Here is a 19,906-nt window from a genome sequence, read left to right as displayed (position 1 = left end):
AAAACATTTAAACCCGCTGCATTTATTTTCAACTGTTCTAAGTCAGGAACCTGATGCTCAATGGTTGTCGTTTGTTGGTGTGGTTCCTAAGTGTTTCTCTTTTCTTGTTTTTTTATATTGATTAGACCGTTGGTTTTCCTGTTTGAATGGTTAAACACTAGTTATTTCTTTAGGGCCCGTTATAGCTTGCTGTTCGATGTAAACCTAGGCTTCGTGTTAAAGGCCGTACTTTGACCTATAATGGTTTACTTTTATAAATTATAAGGTAATCTATTTCTGGGATAAGAGAATCCTTAGGTTTTAGAAAAAAATCTAAGTTTTGTAAAGGAAATTTATAAAAATGACCATATAATTGATATTCATGTCAACACCGAAGTGCTGACTACTGGGCTGGTGATACCCTCTGGGACGAAACGTCCACAAGCAGTGGCATCGACACTCATACAACATCTTTCTATATCTATTGCCTTTTTAACATTCAAATTTCGCACCAAGTTATATAATTGAGGTCATTTGGTGTTTGATAACTGAAAACTGATGTAAACCTTAAAAAGAACAATGACCCGTTGACCAACTTGTTAAGGGATACTACAAGATTGTCCAACAGGTAACATTCGATAGTGGGGAAGCACAGTCATAACAGAGAGGCGAAGTAACCAAAGGGACATTTAATATACAAATGAATTGCAACTGAGAACATTCTTTACAAGAGACCACTTGATTCAGAAATAACAACTATAGGTCAGCTGCTTTCAACAATGAACAAAGCCACATAGTCAGCTATAAAAGATACCACGTATGTTACTTTATTAACACGCAAACTGATTATTTTGTAATGTTAAAAGAAATAGCTTCGAATAAAGAGGATTTATAAAAAGGCTCACAAGACAGCAACATTGTTAAATTCTGTTATATCCAAATTTATGATACGGTCCTCCTCTTTTGAGATACACTTTAAACATCGATACGTCATCATCAAGACGGATGCTGAACTCATTCGTAGAAAATAAACCTACAAGGCCTTTGGATGCACAAAAAGACCCAAAAACAAACTATACACAAAACACAACATTGAAAACTAAAACTTAAGCAAGAAGACCCTCACTAAAAACCGGAGGGAAACTCCAGAAAGGTAAGCACATCCTGATTCCCAGGAAGCATCTGTCATGTTGATGATGCAAGTACAAACATTGTGAAATTAAAGTGACATTTGGAAAAGGATGTTGAATGAGCATAGTGGACTAGATTTAATCAATAATCACATATCAATTTAGGTTCGGTTTAAGCTAAGGTAAGTTTATGTAAGATAATGATAATCCCTTTCTTCATGGTTAAATACGAGCGAATATTGCAAAGTGCTCAAGGTGCAAATGAACTCTTAATTGGTTGTATTCAAGAATTTGTTTCATTGTTAGTGTAAATTAAATGTTTATAATTGATGCATGACTTCATTTTGGAGTATTTCATTTAAGGGCTAGTTTTAGTGATGTAAGGACTTTCTTTTAATTTGGGAAATATTAAAAATAATGTGTTATAGACCAGATTTAAGGTGACACAGCAGTACAAAGTATATATTTCTAGACTGTGAGTATGAATGTTAATCGCATATTGTTTTAGCGAGGAATTATCCTTTTTTAATTACAGTTTCAATGAATGAATGAACAGATTCCAGTTCTATTTTATTATGTCTGGGAAATTTTCTAATAAAATGCCTTTTAAAGTTTTAAACTTAAATTAGTTTTCATTTTTATCGGAATATTGGAAATAATTATTCTGTATTGTTTATACTTTAGGTAAACTAAAGGAAGTTATTTATTTTCATAACATTATGGGCACAAATTGTATTGCAGACGGTGCAGTAGTAAAATTCAATTTATTTTGCTTTTTTATTTGTTTCACAATGCAACTTTTAGTCCAATCCAATCACTGTGATAAATCTTTTCAATCTCGTAAATGTGCTTCAGGGCAGTTCTAACTCATTTATAAAGAAAAAACTTTTCATTTTGAATTGAAAGTAGGTTTGCACAATAGGATAATCCCTTACTAAGAACATGATTTACATTTATTCCTCATTTGTAAGAGACACCAAATTCTACAATTTCATTGGTCGAGAGCACTTTGCTTTATTCTAACATTATATTATAACGTGATTTTTTTCTTTATTGACCTTGTTATTAGTCCGAGGATTACTGTATTGGCCTTAGGCGAAGAAATAATCACGTAATGATATCTTCATTATATACCTACAGTCTAATGAGATTTTGTGTGTTTGTGTGTTTTATTTCCTTTCACAAGATATTTAATGAATGTGATCGTCTTCAGCCTGAAATGTTTGCAACCCTGGTATATAGGTCATTATAAAAAAAGTGCAAATTTCGACAAGGTAATATTTTGAAAAATGATGTCATTGTTTAAAACATTCAAAGGTTTCCCTCTATTCTTTAGTATGGTAGCAACGATATTCAGAAATATGCAATGGGAAAAATGAAGAGTCTCTTCAATTTCAACAATTTTAGGTCATCCTATGATAGAATCCTGTCAATGGTGTTAGCAATTTAAAACATACATTTATGTACTAAATATTAATGTTTTACATCAAACAACTGTTCCAATTTGTTGTTTAGGTTGAAACTACGACTTATTGACATTATTCATATAGCTGTTCATTCTATTCAAACATAAATTTCAGAATACATTGTCGTAAGTAAGTTGGTTGTCCTAATTTCGGCCTTTGTAAATACTAAAAAATACACTTAAACTGAAAATATGTATAATGTATAAGATTAAATGGTAATAATATACCTAATCCTTTGTATACGACCTAAAAAAAACACTTGCGTACCAAGTCAGAAAAATGGCAGTTGTTATCTAATAATTGGTTACTTTGAGTTGCATTGTATTTTGTTTTTGTTTCACTTCAGTGTTTCTGTTGTTTCGTTGTTTTTCTCTTATATTTATTGTGTTTCCGACGGTTTTACATTTTAACCCTGATTTTTTTTCTCTCAATCGAGTTTTGAATATCGTGATACTACTGTTGCCTTTATTTATATGATATCCCCTGCTTTTGGTACAATCATTTTATATGTCGTCATCAGACATTGTCGCCCTTTTCTTGACCACACACTAGCAAATTCAGAGGAAAGCTTGAAGGTTTGGCGTCATAATCAAATGTTGACCGACAATGTCTTGATATCATTTGTATCACATGCTGATTATGAACAGTCAACCGATCCGGAGAGGTATAAACTGGCCAATATTATAGATAACATTTGAACTTTAGATAAGTTTTCTTATAGATCAAGCCTCAGTCTGGACTGTTAAAGATATGCTCTTACATGTAATTACTAGTTCTACCTTTCACAGTTTACACACTATGGCCTATGCTAACAAAAACAAATTAGAAATTGTAAACATTTATGTTAATGCAGACCTACTGGTTAATCATCATGTATCATCTAGGAAATATTTACATTCAATCGTAATTGAAGATATGAGTATAAAACCTGGATCTTCCATGACAAAATGTCTTATCAATATATATGTTAATGTAGATTTAGCTGGTATCAAATCATAACCCTATAAACGCGATACAAATATATTGAATGTTTTTTTTAGAAATAAGTATAAAACCTGGATTTTCTCCAGACACAGTTTCATTTCACAAAAGTTTGCAAGATGTTGCGAGGATCTGCAATCAGTCTTTTTACTCTTTTTATGCTTGAAAACGTGTGTGCAAATGCTTGTGGACAGGATAACTGTGAAACAGCAATTGACATACCGTTGATAACAACACTCAATGCACCCCTAAAAGCAGAGTTAAGCCCCAGTCCCACTAGACCACGATCGCACCACGCTCACCGCAATCTAAAATAAATTTAGATCGTGGTGAGGTCGCGGTGTGAGTGGCATGAAAATGTTAATTTTTTGTTGCTTTCACGATGCTACTACGTCCTAATTACGCTTCTACAACGATCCCGTTGCGATTAAACCACGTTCTCACCGCGCTTATTCTGCGACCTCACTACGCTTATAAAGATCTTTCTACGCTCTTCACGTTCTCACTACGACCATACCACGAGTTATCCGATTGCAACACGATCTTACTGCGATTATAGCACGTTCTTACCACGATTATACTACGTTCATATCGCGATCTTACGACTTTCTCAGCAATATCGTGTTTCATATCAATATCGTTCCATTCCTTCTATTTCTGATTAAAACGGAAATTTCTCGGAAACAATACAGTCATGCCACCAAAATCTACTAGAACACGTGGGCGTGGTGGAAGGGGTTGGTGTAGAGGCAGAGGGAGCAAAGTATGAACGTCATACTAAACTCCAAATAGTACACAAGAAACTAAAATTGAAAATAGTACAAGACTAACAAAGGCCAGAGGCTCCTGACTTGGGACAGGCGCAAAAATGGTGGGGTTAACCATGTTTGTGAGATCTCAACCCTCCCCCTATACCTCTAGCCAATGAAGAAAAGTAAACGCATAACAATACGCACATTAAAAATTCAGTTCAAGATAAGTCCGAGTCTGATGTCAGAAGATGTGACTAAAGAAAATAAACAAAATGACAGTAATACATAAATAACAACAGACTACTAGCAGTTAACTGACATGCCAGCTCCAGACTTCAATTAAACGGACACTATACACATAAGTAGTGTAATACTTGTCATCAAGAGATGTCGGAACGACCAATCAAACCTAAATTACAACCTATTGCTGGTCCATAAAGCTCAAATGACGATATTTTAGTGAACGATAGCAGAGATGACACAGATGTGTCAATATATATAGGAAGATGTGGTATGAGTGCTAATGAGACAACTCTCCATCAACGTAAAAATCTATAAAAGTAAACCATTATATGCCAAAGTACGGCCATCAATACGAAGCCTTGGCTCACACCGAACAGCACGCTATAAAGGGCCCAAAAAATACTAATGTTAAACCATTTAAACGGGAAAAACCAACGGTCTAATCTATATAAAAACGAATAGCATGGTTGAGCCGTTAGAGCAAATGGATAAAATAAATACATTCAGACAAACAAAATCTAGGGAGTTTTTTTTATATATTTAATGTGAAAATGACAATAAAAATGATGGTCGTAATGTGAACGTAGTAAGGTCGTGAGAAGAGCGTGATGAGGACGACAAGGACGTGCTAGAATCTTACTATGGTCGTGCTCAGCGTGGTAAAGTCGTAGTGGAAGCGTAGTTGGGTCGCGTTGAGAACGTGATGGTCGTAGTAAGGTCGTGATAACGTCGCTGTGAGATCGTAGCGCAATCTCTCCGAATAGAATCACGCTTTCGCTATGCTCTCTCTACGATTGTACAGCGATCTTACTACGATCTTAGTGCGCTCTCACTACGCTTCTACCTAATTTCGCCACGACCGCACCACGATTGTTTTAAACATGTTCAAAGTTGGCCACGCTTTTCACGATCTTGAAGACCTCACCACGACCGTGGTATGACCTTACTGCGACCTACACGATCGTACCACGATCATCAAAATTTGCATTATTTTCACAGATCGTAGTGCGATCGTGGCCTAGTGGGACTGGGGTATTAGATATTACGAGTCTAACAAAACATCTTAGGGAAATAATAGGGAAAGAAGTGAAACAGACGATTTCTAAAACAGTGAATAATGTCGTGGAAAACATTTTGAATAAAACAGTTCAAACATCCGTGGATAGACTACAGACGTCTAATGATTATACTTTATCTACTTTTCGACAGAAAATCGAAGGTAAGAGACAAAATTTTATAAATTCACTATATCATTTGTATATGTAGGTTTCAGAGGAATCCGTCATTTTAATTGGCTGACAACAATAGAGATACGCTTTGATATCAAATTTTATTTAAGGATTGAATGCTTCTTTTTGTAAATTCATTGGGGTGTAAAAGCGTTGACCGAAGTACATTTTGTATGAAGCGCAGAAGCACAATTTCTATCAAGTTTTATTTAATTTTCCTGTGGACTTTATTATGGGACCTCGTGTCATCATGAATGTTAAATTTCATTGTGTACTGAATGTCAGTTTCAGAAGGACGCGAGTTTGCTGTTAGCCAATCAAAATATCGTAATATAATGAAACAGACATGCAATGTAATTATTTCTGTGTAAAATACAACAGTTATGACTGTACGTGGTATGCGTTCTCATGTTGAAACAATGTATAAAAAAACGAAAAACATTTTATAATCTTAATTTCATGCTTTTAGTATAAAAATGTAATTACTAGAAAAGAATGCTTCTTTTTTCTAATACCGGCGTCACACATCAGCGTATAGCTCCGACGTACGCGGGGCGTGGTAAAAAATTATATACGCTGCCAGCACGCTAGTAATTTTGGATGCATTCAACTTGTCAATCATATCTGTAACGTGTGTACAACGAGCTTTAAACGTGTATTAGGCGTACTAGAAGCGTACATAAGCGTGTAGCGGGCGTTCAAGTAACGTATGTTGGGGTATTTATGACGTTTGTCTAACGTAGATGGAATGCACGCTACGAAGTAAAAAACGTATTTGAGACGCATCCCTGTCGTATCTGGGACGATGATCCGTGCTTTCAGCGTGTCTGGGACGTTTAATTGTGTGTTGCTTGTTACAAGCAAACCCGCATACGTTTAAGCTGAAGTCGAACGATCTTGAAACGTATACAACGTGTCCTAAACGTATCTCACACTTATCTGTAGCGTTTTCAACGCGCTTGTAGCCTATGCGTTACATGCGTGGTATATGCTTGACAAACGCTTGAGCTAGATTCTGCATAAAAATTTCCGGGAGTTATTACGTTCACCAAGCGTATACCTTAAATTTCGACGTACTTCAAACTTATGCAATGCACGTTTAACGACTGCTTAGCGTTCCTCTGGTGTACAACTAACGTATACGGAGTTTGTCAATTTTCTCTGTACGTCTGGTGCACGCCAGTCTATACGCTAATGTGTGACACCGGCATGATGCGTCACTGATGAGTCTTATGTAGACGAAACGCGCGTCTGGTGTATTAAATTATAATTCTGGTACTATTTTTTTACAATTTTATAGAAATCGTGCGCATACTTATAAAATGAACTGCTTCTGCGATTCATACAAAATGTGTAAGTTTTGTTAATGCTTTTACTACAAATAGAATCATAAATATAAGCATCAAATTCTAAAAAAAAAATTGGTCCTAAAGAGTTGAATTGTTATACGAATACGAAAGTTTTATTTTGATTCGGTTCACATATTACAATACAAACAGAAGCTCTTGAGAGATTTTTTTTTATCGAATATGAAGGAAGCTGGCTTGTCATGTCTTGGTTTTGTTTTGTCAAATTTTCGGAATCCTCTGGTTTTATCCATTTGAATGCCTTGAAAAAATTGCCCGGTGACTCCCATTTTTCTTTATGAAAATCTTTTACATGTATAGTAATAAGCCATCTGTAAAAATCTGATAAAATTTTAATTACTTTTTAACAGTTTTTGAGAACTTCAACTTGTGAATGATAAAGCTATGAAAAGTCAAGAGAGAATATTTTCCCGCCAAAATTTCAATGGCTCATATCTCGAAAACAAGCACGGTGACCTATATAGTTTCTTTGCTCTTTGGATTCCTTAATTAATTCCCTATCAATATAAACTAGTGTTTTGAAAAGTTAATTACTTTGAAACTAAGAAGCGAACTCCCTTAAATAACATAAACACAACATTAAAACACACAACATGCAGACAAGTTACTGAACCTATTCTGACTTCGGACTCGGACTTCTTTAAATTGAGTTTTACTGCGCGTATTGCTGTGTGTTTGTTTTTTCTACATTGGCTAGATGTATATTGGAAGGTGGAAATCTAACAAAAAACATGTTTAACCCACACATTTTTTGCGCCTGTCCAGAGTCAGCAGCCTCAGGCCTTTTTGTTAGTCTTGTATGATTTATCATTTTAGTTTCTTTTATATATTTCGGAGTATAGAATGGCATCCATTCTCACTGAACTAGTACACATTTCTGTTCAGGGGCCAGCTTAAGAACGTCTCTGGGTGCGGAATTGTCTCGCTGTATTGAAGACCAATTTGGTGGCTTTCGGCTGTTTTTCGCTCTTTGGTCGGGTTGTTGTCTTTTTGACACATTTCTCATGTATGGATGTAATGAAAGATTAAAAAGTGACTTGATTTTTTTTTATTAGTCTACTTTGCACTATCATCTAGGAAAATTTCTTTTCGATTACTCTTCCTCTCATATTCTTGAGGGAAAGTAAAGCAATTAACCGATTAAATTCAATAACCTTTTTATTTATGATTTGTAATACACTTACAATTACATGAAACGGAACTAAAACTGTAAGATAGGATGTACGCCAATCAGACAGCAATCACACGACTAAAATCCCCTAAGTTAGAGGTTTAGCTAGCTATAAAATCAGGATTAATCCAACATGTTCTTCATAATGAAATGCCTGTACCACGTCAGGAATATGACAGTTGTTTTCCATTCGATTGATGTGTTTGAGCGTATGATTTTGCCATTTGATGAGTGACTTTCCGATTTGAATTTTTCTTTGAGTTTGGTATTTTCTGTTGTTTTACATTTTATTCCAAGCACATCTAGAGGACAACACATAGTGTTCAACAATAGAGGTGTCTAAAAGATATGTCAAGTTCTATAATGGTCTTAACTGCACTCCAATAACAACGAACACAATGAATGCAGACTGGACCATTGCGTTGTCAGTCTTTTTTGAGCTTGTCTGTTTTGATTGTCCGTCTCATGCGATATCTTCTCCTCATTTGTTTGGGTTTTTGGTTTTTTTTTTTCGAGGTTTTTGTTTTGTCTTCGAATACTGGTACCCGATATTATGTTCTCTGATTGTAATGTAAACCAACTTATTTCAGCTGATCTAGAAGTGAAAATAAAGACAAATCATGAATTACTAATGACAAAACAAAGTATTTCCACCACTGAGATCCATTATTTGACCATATTTGGCAATAAGCTCAATGGTGAAATGGCGAAACTGAAATCCGAGGTTAAAACAGCCACTGCAAGAGGTTAGTATGATTCATTTATTTCCCAAAAGATTACCTGACCCAAGCAATTTTTAGGAAGTTGTAATTGGTTTTGGAATGATAGCAATCGCATAGACATTTTTTTGATAATTATACATTGAATTTCATTCTTTTTTGTCTTTCCGAAATTAATTATGAGATTTTTATGCCCAACTCAGGTGCATTATATTTTTCGGTCTATGCGTCCGTTTGGTCGACAATTTGTCCCTTTTCATATTCAAGTTTTTGGTCTTGGTAGTTTTTGTTGAAGTTCAAGACAAATCAACTTGAAAATTTTGATCAGTCAATGGTGTATTAGCATTGGTACATGTACATCTCATTTCCATGTTTTGGTTTATTGACTTTGAATATTTGCAAATCTTACATGTTAAAGTCTTGCTATCTTAATTTCAATATTTAAAATTGAGAATGGAAATGGGGAATGCGTCAAAGAGACAACAACCCGACCAAATAAAAAACAACAGCCGAGGGTCACCAACAGGTCTTCAATGTAGCGAGAAATTCCCGCACCCGGAGGCGTCCTTCAGCTGGCCCCTAAACAAATATATACTAGTCCAGTGATAATGAACGCCATACTAATTTCCAAATTGTACACAAGAAACTAAAATTAAAATAATACAAGACTAACAAAGGCCAGAGGCTCCTGACTTGGGACAGGCGCAATTATTGAAATTACCAAAAAGCGAGACATATAGATCTGTGATAACAGGTTTTTTTTGTCATTACACTTACTTCTTTTACGCTGTAACAAAAGCAGCCTTAGGTCCGTCAAGCTTTTTTCAAAGCCGATAATTTTTTTATAGTGCGTTTAATAGTAAATCAGTATTGTATTATTTTATTCTCTTATTTTCCAAATTTATTCTTTATAATTTTGCACCCCATTATTCTCTTTTCTTGAAATGTTTGCTTATTTTTCTCCATTCGTTATTTAACTACTGTTATTGTACTGTTATATCGTATGCATAAGAGTAAGAACTCATTACATAAGTTAAATTGAAAAGAATATTTATTTTACACTTAGCAAATATATGTGTATCAAGGGTGATCCATTCCTCAAGCGTCTGCCTTAAACACTGGTTATTGAATCTGTGAATCCACAGGATAACTAAAGTATAATACCTTTTCTATTTTCGACTAGAATAAACACTTTTTTATCTGATTTTAAGTTCACCTAGACCGAAGGAACTTTTTCTGGAGAACCACTAAATGGAATGTAACCAAACATAGCATGAATGTTCCTTAGGAGTGCTGAACAAGTGGTGTTTCTTTAAAGCCGATCCATTATCCGTCAGCAGGGGGATTTAGTTTAATATCGGACCATAAGGGAAATATATACAAATGTCTTTTTTAAGAGCACCACTGTTCATGGAATAGAACCAAACACGGCATGATTGTTCCTTCTCAGTTAGCCTATAATTTAGGGTTAAAACCTTAATCCACATCATGGACAAGAGTTAAGTGCATTCCAGGTTTATAGTCTTCAAGTACTTACCGTATTGATTCTGCAATTATAACATGTATAACATCATAACATTACTTTCTATAAAAAAAAGAAGATGTTGTATGATTGCCAATGTTGCGGGGTTAAACATGTTTGAGAGATCTTAATCCTCCCCCATACCTTTAGCCAATGAAGAATAAAGAAACATATACCAATGACCATTTAAGTGCAATTTATTTAACCTATTTAATAATAAATAATAAGTAAACAATTTTAATAAAACCAAGAAAAACAATATAAAAGAAGATCACATTCATTAAAATGTTAAAAGGTTAAATCAAATGTTAAAATTCCGTTCTAGTGTGTCCTAGAGGACATATGTAATGGGCTCTGGATAACTGTTCATTCTCTTTATCTTGTCAAGATTCAATGAGGTGCACATTTGTCTTCACTTTGTACTTTTATGCATTATGTTATTGTTTGCTATTTGATGATAGTATATAAAAAAGAGCTGGTGACAACTACAAAATTCCCAAATTTCTTTGCTTGGATATTCGTTGTTGACACTGCTTCAATTGTTTCTTGTCTAGAATTTGTAAGAGGAATGTGCTTTACGTCTTTTTCTGTAAAAAGCTTTTGTAACTTAGTTCCTTTGGTTGCAAATTTACCTCCTCCATACTCTGTGCATATGATCTTTGAAAGCCTTTTTCAACAACATTAATTTCAATGATGAACCCAAGTGAATACTTAAACATTAAGTCAATATAAAATACAGTTACTGTTCATGATTTTGGTAAGGTTAGTATTATTCAACCAGATGAGTTTTCGCTAAGATGGGCTATCAAAAATACAGGTGAACGGATAAGTCTTCAATGAACTCTTATGTCTGCGCAAAAATGTCCCCTAGAAGAAACATTTTTCGCTCAAATTTCGTGCGCCCATTAGAACATACTTGGATGGATAACATAACAGGATCCTGTCCTCAAGCACCTATGCATTAGAACTAACTATAAACATCTGTGGAAATTGCTTAGCAGTAGAGTTTTCGTATTTCTGATATGCATGCTACATGTGTGTACACAATGATAATTCACACAGGCGTGCATACATATTGTATCTTAACAAATTTTTTTTTTTCATTTCAGTTGCAATAACTTCGTGTGCTTCTGGTTTCACAACATATAATTCTGGTGAGATAATACAATTCAGTGATGTCAAACTGTCGAATGGAATTGAAAATGTGGATAATTTCAAATCCTCAGGGACATTTACCTGGACTTTAATTTGTTGGGGTGAATATTATGTCTTCTTCAACTTACACTCATTTTTATATTGAAAAGAACGACAGATTGGTGAGTCGTGTTTATGTCACACCATCCTTCAAATTTACAGGTGATACTTTTCATACAGGAACAGGAATCATAGCGGTTGAGTTGAATGCAAATGATATTTTAAATATCAAAGCTGATTCAACGATGTAAGTGTACGGATCTGATTATTCATGCTTGGCTGTTATTAAAGTAAAATAATTTGTCATCAAATAATATTAGTTGCGACCTCATTAATTTTAATTATATTTTCAACAGATGTAACATTACTGTAAAAATGATGTACGAAATATATATTTTTTTATAAATCAGTCGCGACTCTCGTTATCTCGAAGTCAGTCGGACCAGAGAAATATTTCGAGATACACATAGTTCGACTCCAACGAAAACCGGAAGTTTGACAAACCAAGGGACACAACTCTTGCTTAACTTGGTTAAGCTTAAATAAATCCGGGTGAATATGGGAAGGGGATCGATGTTCTGGTATCAGATCGATGTATTTAAATGTCATGGTCTTTCAATATTATAATAATTATTTTCACTTATTCTATTGTTTCAGTTACAATTTTTTCCTATGGCTTTTTTTCGAGAGATAAATATATATTCTTATTTAAAGACAAAAAAATTGGTTACTTTTTTCCTTTTTTTTTTTGTCACAGAAAAATGATAAAAAAAAGTCATATATAAGTGTTAAAATGCAAAATAGATGAAATATTCTAATTATTACTTGTAACACGGTGGGTATGGTTGTCCTGCGAGAGAACGTTCTGTGCTGGTGATTCGGTCCTGACGGGTGCTGGTGATCAATGAAAAAATGTAAACAAAGACGAAAATGATGATTTTTGACGTTTTCACTCATAAAAATGGAAGAAAACAGTTGAGATTTTTCAATTTTGTTTCTTATGGGTTCATATGTAAACCATTAAAAAGTTGACCCTCTAAACTGTTTCAGTAAGCGTAACTCAAAAATGCTCATTTTCAGAAAATCTAGAACTGAAAAAATAAAACAAAAATGCTCATAGAGTCCGCTTTCTATACCGCAATCCACACGACAAAACTATTTTGTGAAAAAACATTGCAATTTATTAAAATTAAACATTTTCTCAATTTATTCATGTCCTGATACTGTGCTGGTGGGTCCTGTCATTGTGTTGGTGGGTCCTGATACGGTGCTGGTGATTTTGGATAAGAAGTTGGTCATATTTGAAACAAATGTTACAAAATCAATAAAATTGGGCAGATAATTGTTGTCAATAGGATCTATGACTCCTATTTTAGCTCTTGTGCATCCGTTCGGCTGTTAAATATGTGTTTTCAAATGATCGTAACTTGTATTACATAATTACATAAAAGGACAACATCTTTCGTCCAATATCAGATAACAATATATAGTATCTAAAATAAGAATAGTTTTATTACTTTAGTAAGATATTAAATGCCCCTTACATTGATGCTTCAACAATGATCAAAGCATATGCCGCATAGACATGTTTGTTAGCGCTCCGCATATATTTATAGAAGAGCTGTAAATTCTAAAAAAAAAAATTCTTGTTGTCGTAGATGGTTAAAATGAATCCTCAACAAAATCTCAATAACTTTGTTGGAACGAATAAAGGCTTTAAATCAAATTTTCGTGGACTTTTTAGCTTCCACCCTGACGAGGCATGTTAGCTGTTCGTATGCTGTTGCACCTGACACACGAGAATATTTGTGGTGAATGTAAACTGTGAGGGTCAAAATCTTAAATTGCTTATGAATGTTGCTGGACCCAGTTTCGTTATCTGATCTGAATTTTCTGAAATGTGCAAGGTAAATAGACATTGGCCTTTTTATTTTTTTTACTCGGTAGGTTTTGCCCTAATTGCTTGAACTTTTGCAAAATTAAAGCCGATTTCAATGAGTGTGTAGACAAAGGGAATATCTTTGGTTATCTTGCTTGCTGAACTGAAAAGTCATTGTTAGGTTATGTAAACTTTACGAGTAGACTAGTCCGACAAAGGACACATCTTTCTGTATGTAGGACCAGGCTACTTCGAAAGGAGGGTAGTATACCTTACCTAACAATGATTTCACGGTTTAGCTAACAAGCAAGCTAACCAAAGATATTACCTTTGCCTACATACTCAATGGAATCGGCTGTAGCTAAAAACTCGAATACATTTTAACAGACAGTGGTCATATTAGTTGATGTATATTGTTTTTCCTAGATTCACTCTTGAAAAATCATTTGGTAACATTTGGTCAAGTAATTTCAGAAAAGATCTTTTTGTAATTGCGGACGACAGACAATACATGAGCCTCACACGACCCCTCGACACAGGTGAGCTTATATATGATCTTATAGCGATTCGGGTTGATAACCAGTTGAAAGTAAGCCAGTTTTTTGTGTGTGTAGATTTGTATTGTTTTAAACTGTTATGACCTTTTAAAGTTAAATGTAGGTGTTTAATCTAAGAATTTCTTTTTTTTAAACTTATATACTTGTTTTATACTCAATTGATAGTATGAAGCTACGAGATATTTGAAATATTTGAAATTGAAGGCACAATTAACAAAGCAAACGGTAGTTTCAAATACTTTTAAATAGATCTTTATATTAAGGATAATGTACCCTTGTGTTGATTCCATGCTAAACATAACAAAAATCTCTGTACAAAGGTTATCTCGTCTTCATTCTCTGACATATTCTAGTCTGTCCTTTCATAAAATAGTGATTTTTTTTTAGTGTTCTATCGAACTTTCGAAAAAAAATACCTGATAACAGTTCAGACAAAAAAATTATCTGTTGAAAAAATCTTACAGATACAGGAAGTGATTCTTAATAGCTATAAGATACAGTTTTCTTTTAAAATACAACTTTTAAATCTTACGAGAAATTATTCCAAGCTTAAAACTTTCACTGTAACCTCGCTCTAACGTATCCCCCATACCCTCCATAAAACAAACAAACAAACAAACCCGCAATACTATTGTCATTCTTATAGTCAGCACTAAATTGTTCACAAACAAATGTGTTTTAAGCTGCTAAAGACATATGATTCAAACGCTCAGAAAGTCCTTTGTTCTATATCTTTGCTCTCCATTTTTATGCAAAACCTTTTACATTTTTATTTTATGGGTTATTGTTGAAGGTCGTACGATGACGTATGGTTGTTTACACATACTTCCTTTGGTTTATTATGGAAATTTGTCCATTGACAACAAACATACCACATCATCTACTTTATATAAGTATTGTATAAATTACAACGTATTTTGGTGATCTTGCAAAATGATCGTAATCCCGAAAATCGTAAACATATTGTCTTATCTTAAAAGGGGGCAAGAAGGGTTCCATTAACAGGCCAATAAGTAAGATTACAGTTAATTTTAAAAAAAATAAAAAAATAGGGCTATTTTTTCTCTCATAATAACAGTAAACAGATTCACAACAATGTCAATTTCAAGAAAGCAGACAACAGTTAATTAGTTAATAACAGTATCAATGATCTTGAATATGTGCCATTTTTAACTAAAATATAAGAGCACAGAACCAGGACCGTTTTGCTTATCACCAGCACAGCGTCAGGACAATTCCGTTTAAGGAACTTGCACGACTTTTGCAATATAATATTGTTGTAATATACTTTGCATGGTACTTATTACGAATCAGAGAAAAATTAGGCAACAAAACAGTCGTTTTATTATCGTCCTGATACAATGTAAACAAACCCACCAGCACAGAATCAGGACCCACCAGCACCTGACAAGACCAAATCACCAGCACAGAACGTTCTCTCGCAGGACAACCATACCCACCGTGTTGTAATTTACCTGTAGCTGGTTTGTTGCAATAGAATCTGCAATTGCATATTGCTTGTCGGAATTTAAAAGATATATAATAATATTAATTGTATTCTTTTATATTTCGACATGGTGTTTGTTTCCTGTGTCCTTTTGGCTTGCTGTTGTCTGTGTTTCTTCGTTTTTTGACATATTGGCTAGATGATTTCTGTGTCACGTCGTCGTTTTACATTTCGGGATGGTGTTGTATGTGTCATGTCTTCGTTTTGAATTTTGGCATTGTGTTGTCTGTGTCAAGTTTTCGATTTTCTTTTCGGCATATTGTTGTTCGTGTCACGTCGTCGTTTTGCATTTCGACATGTTGTTGATTCTCCAACAGGCGGAGAAGCATGGTCATAAAAGAGAGGCAAAAGTTAACAAATGAACATTCAATATAAAAATGTAGATGTGGTATGATTGCAAATGAGCCAACTCTTCACAAGAGACCAAATGACACAGAAACAAACAACTATTGGTGACCGTTCGGCTTTCCAAAATGCGCAAAGCCCATACCACAGAGCCCCAAAAATACCACGTATGTTACTTTATTAACACGCAAACTGGTCATTTTGTAATGTTAGTAGAAATTGATCCGAATAAAGAGGAAGTATAAAAAGGCTTGCAACATAGCAACATGTTTTAATTCTGGTACATTGTATATTCAAATTTATGATACGGTCCTCCCCTTTGGAGATACATCATCAGCATAGATATTTCAGTATCATGACGGGTGCCGAACTTATTCGTGAAAAATAAACAATGCCATAGGAAAATAGAAGAGAGAAAAAGACCAACAACAGTACACAAAACACAACATAGAAAACTAAAGATTAAACAACAAGATCCCACCAAAATCCGGAGGTAAACTCAGGTACTCCTGTACGGTAGGCATACCCTGTTCCACATGTGGCACTCGTCATGTCGATGATGTAAGTACACACACTATGATTCTAAATAGAAGTTTGGGGGAAAGATGTTGAATGACCATTAAACATTAGATTCAATCATATATCAATTTTGGTTCAGCTTTAGCTAAAGTAATATGATATTATTACGTGATCATTTCTGTATTGGCCTTGTTATTGGAAGTACACCACTAATTCATGGTCCCATTACTTTCTATGTTAAATTCCTCCATTTCAACCAGACACACCTCTTTTATTTTAAGTTCAAATAAAATGGCAATCATTGCATTTCAAAGCAACACTTTATGGTGTCTTCTACTGACAAAATCAACATACCTTACATGGCATATAAGAAAGAACTGGTTCCCGAAACTTCGGATGTACCAAAACAGGTACTTCAGGTCTGACAAACAGACTAAATGTACCCTCTTTTTAAAATTTGGTGCAGTTTTTTTAATATTTAAAATTAAAAGTCCAAAAGTGTTCTACAATGATCACCAGTCCTTTAGCTTTCATTTGATGCCAAAAATACCTAAATATCCTACATATTTTGAAAGTTACACTCATGCGTAGGAACTATTTTGCGTTAAATATGTACTACTTTCTGGTATGTGCTTTCTGGCCGAGCCTGAATTAGTGGTGTTACACCTATAACAGAACCAAACTTGCTATATTGACTTGAGCATTACTTTATTTCATTCTATGACCTATTTCAAGCAATAAAAAACATATAAAGCTTTAGTCCAAATACTATTTTACTAATTTTAAGCTCAAATTGGACTGGAAGTAATATATGGGTTATTCAAAGAAAACTGCATATGGATATTATATTTTGGTCAATATACTTTTTTATTCTCAATATCATTGTTTAATATATTAATATCTTTTAGGAAGGCTATGTGCTTACCAATAGTCATATTTTTATCAGAGGTTCTTTGTTAAATAAAAATATATTAGTCCAAAGTTCAGACATAATTGAGAATATTGTCCCCCTTTTTTCTTCAAATTGGAAAAGGGCATTTTTTTTTTTTGTATACACCATACTTCTGTGGTTAAACATAGATTATTTAGAGCAATTTATATATCCCGCAGCCAGATAACTTGCTAAACTGGTTCAAAATTGCATGTATAGTAAGATTTTGGAATTCTTATAAGAGTATGTATACCATTTTCCTAGATTGTAAAAGGCTACCATAAGAAAAACATTAAAACTTTTAAAAAATCTTAGGATTATTTGACCAAGAGCCTTTTTGTACCATACACAAGTCATAATATACATGTTTTATTGATTTCAATCATAAATAATGCAAAAATATGAACTTGGAGTCAAGTCTTAACTGCATGCATGTTGTATGACCATAAAAGGCTAAACTACCTTAGTATGCTAATTCAAGAGTTGAAATTTCCTTTAAACAAAATTGTTAACCAAATAAAGATGACTAAACATGATTACTAACATCAAATTTGACTTAATTTCATTGGAATAGGTACAACTTCTAAAAATTGTATTTCTGATGATTCTCTGCAATAGGAAGTACACCACTAATTCATGGTCCCATTACTTTCTATGTTAAATTCCTCCATTTTAACCAGACACACCTCTTTCATTTTAAGTTCAAATAAAATGGCAATCATTGCATTTCAAGGCAACACTTTATGGTGTCTTCTACTGAAAAAATCAACATACCTTACATGGCATATAAGAAAGAACTGGTTCCCGGAACTTCGGATGTACCAAAACAGGTACTTTAGATCTGACAAACAGACTAAATGTACCCTCTTTTTAAAATTTGGTGCAGTTTTTTTAATATTTAAAATTAAAAGTCCAAAAGTGTTCTACAATGATCACCAGTCCTTTAGCTTTCATTTGAAGCATAAAATACCTAAATATCCTACATATTTTGAAAGTTACACTCATGCGTAGGAACTATTTTGCGTTAAATATGTACTACTTTCTGGTATGTGCTCTCTGGCCGGGCCTGAATTAGTGGTGTTACACCTATTGATTGAGGCTTGCTGTAATGGCCTAAGTCGAAGAAATAATCACGTAATGATTTCTTGTTTTATACAACTACAGTGTTTTGCTGTTGGGTTTTTTTTGTGTGTTTTATTTTCATTCGCAATATTTTATCCTTGTTTTTCCTTGTAATTGACTTTTTCAATCTCTGAGTTACGCAATTTCCTTTTATAAGCTCCAATGTCAAATAATCGGAAGTGGTGCTGTTTGGAAGTGTCTTCTACACGAGTTGGATATGATTGCAAATGCGACAATTATCCATGAACAATGACCAATGAACAAGAACTTGAACATACATATATGTACAATTAATTAAAAGTCAACCTTCAACAATCCAAATACCTGGTTCGGGTTAAAAAATAAATGATACTTACGAAAGATGAGAAAAGCAAAAGTAAACAGTAAATTACAATGCAGCAATATACGAGGTTTTTTTTATTCACAGAACGACTCGATTGCCACACTTAAAATAATTCAATTGTCTGCTAAGAAGATGCTTTTTAAAATGGATGTGTGATCTTCTTCAGTCTTAAATATTTGCTACACTGAGCATGTTTATGGTGAATAAATAAAACATCGTCTTCCAAACGACAGTTTACATAAATTTTTTGTTTATCAAGACTTTTGGACTAAATACTACAGACAATCCAAAATCCTGTATTGGACGGATCAGAACTCGGCAAACACAGAAAAAAAGTATTGGCCGAGTTGACACTTTTGTATTGCATAGGCAGTTTTTTTTTTATTTTATTCAGTCCAATAACAGATAAATTAATTACTAAAATCAATTACATGCTGAATTCGACTAATCTTAAACTAATTTCAATTAAACATATTCTTAAACAATATGTTTAGAGTACGCTTTATTACTTTGTAGTAATATCTAAGCTGACTTCACTTTTTGTCAATGCTCAAATTGACATAGCAAAGGCTAGTTTATACGAGGGGCGTGCGAAACTAGCATTTTAAACTTAATTATATTTAACATACCATAATACTCTACATTTCACGACGATAATTTTTATAGTTTTATAAACATCCTAATTTTCCAGATCTGGAAATATTGCATACACACTTGAAGAGCGTTACTGTTCTTCTGATCAACGCATTTATTTATTATCCAAAACAGAAATATCGCGAATAATTAACTTACTAGTATTCTAATTGATAAAAAACCAAAAAGAAAAACATGAACAATTCATAATAAAAACAAGATGTAGACGTTGCATGCGGACGTTTCCGTGGATTTTACTTTTTCACTGGCTTCTTTATATATAGACTATGACCTTTTGGCTAGAAAAACCAAGTTTA

The sequence above is a fragment of the Mytilus galloprovincialis genome, chromosome 8, assembly GCF_965363235.1.
Source record: "Mytilus galloprovincialis chromosome 8, xbMytGall1.hap1.1, whole genome shotgun sequence".
In the NCBI taxonomy this organism is placed as follows: domain Eukaryota; kingdom Metazoa; phylum Mollusca; class Bivalvia; order Mytilida; family Mytilidae; genus Mytilus; species Mytilus galloprovincialis.
Note: the sequence above shows the minus strand (reverse complement) of the source record.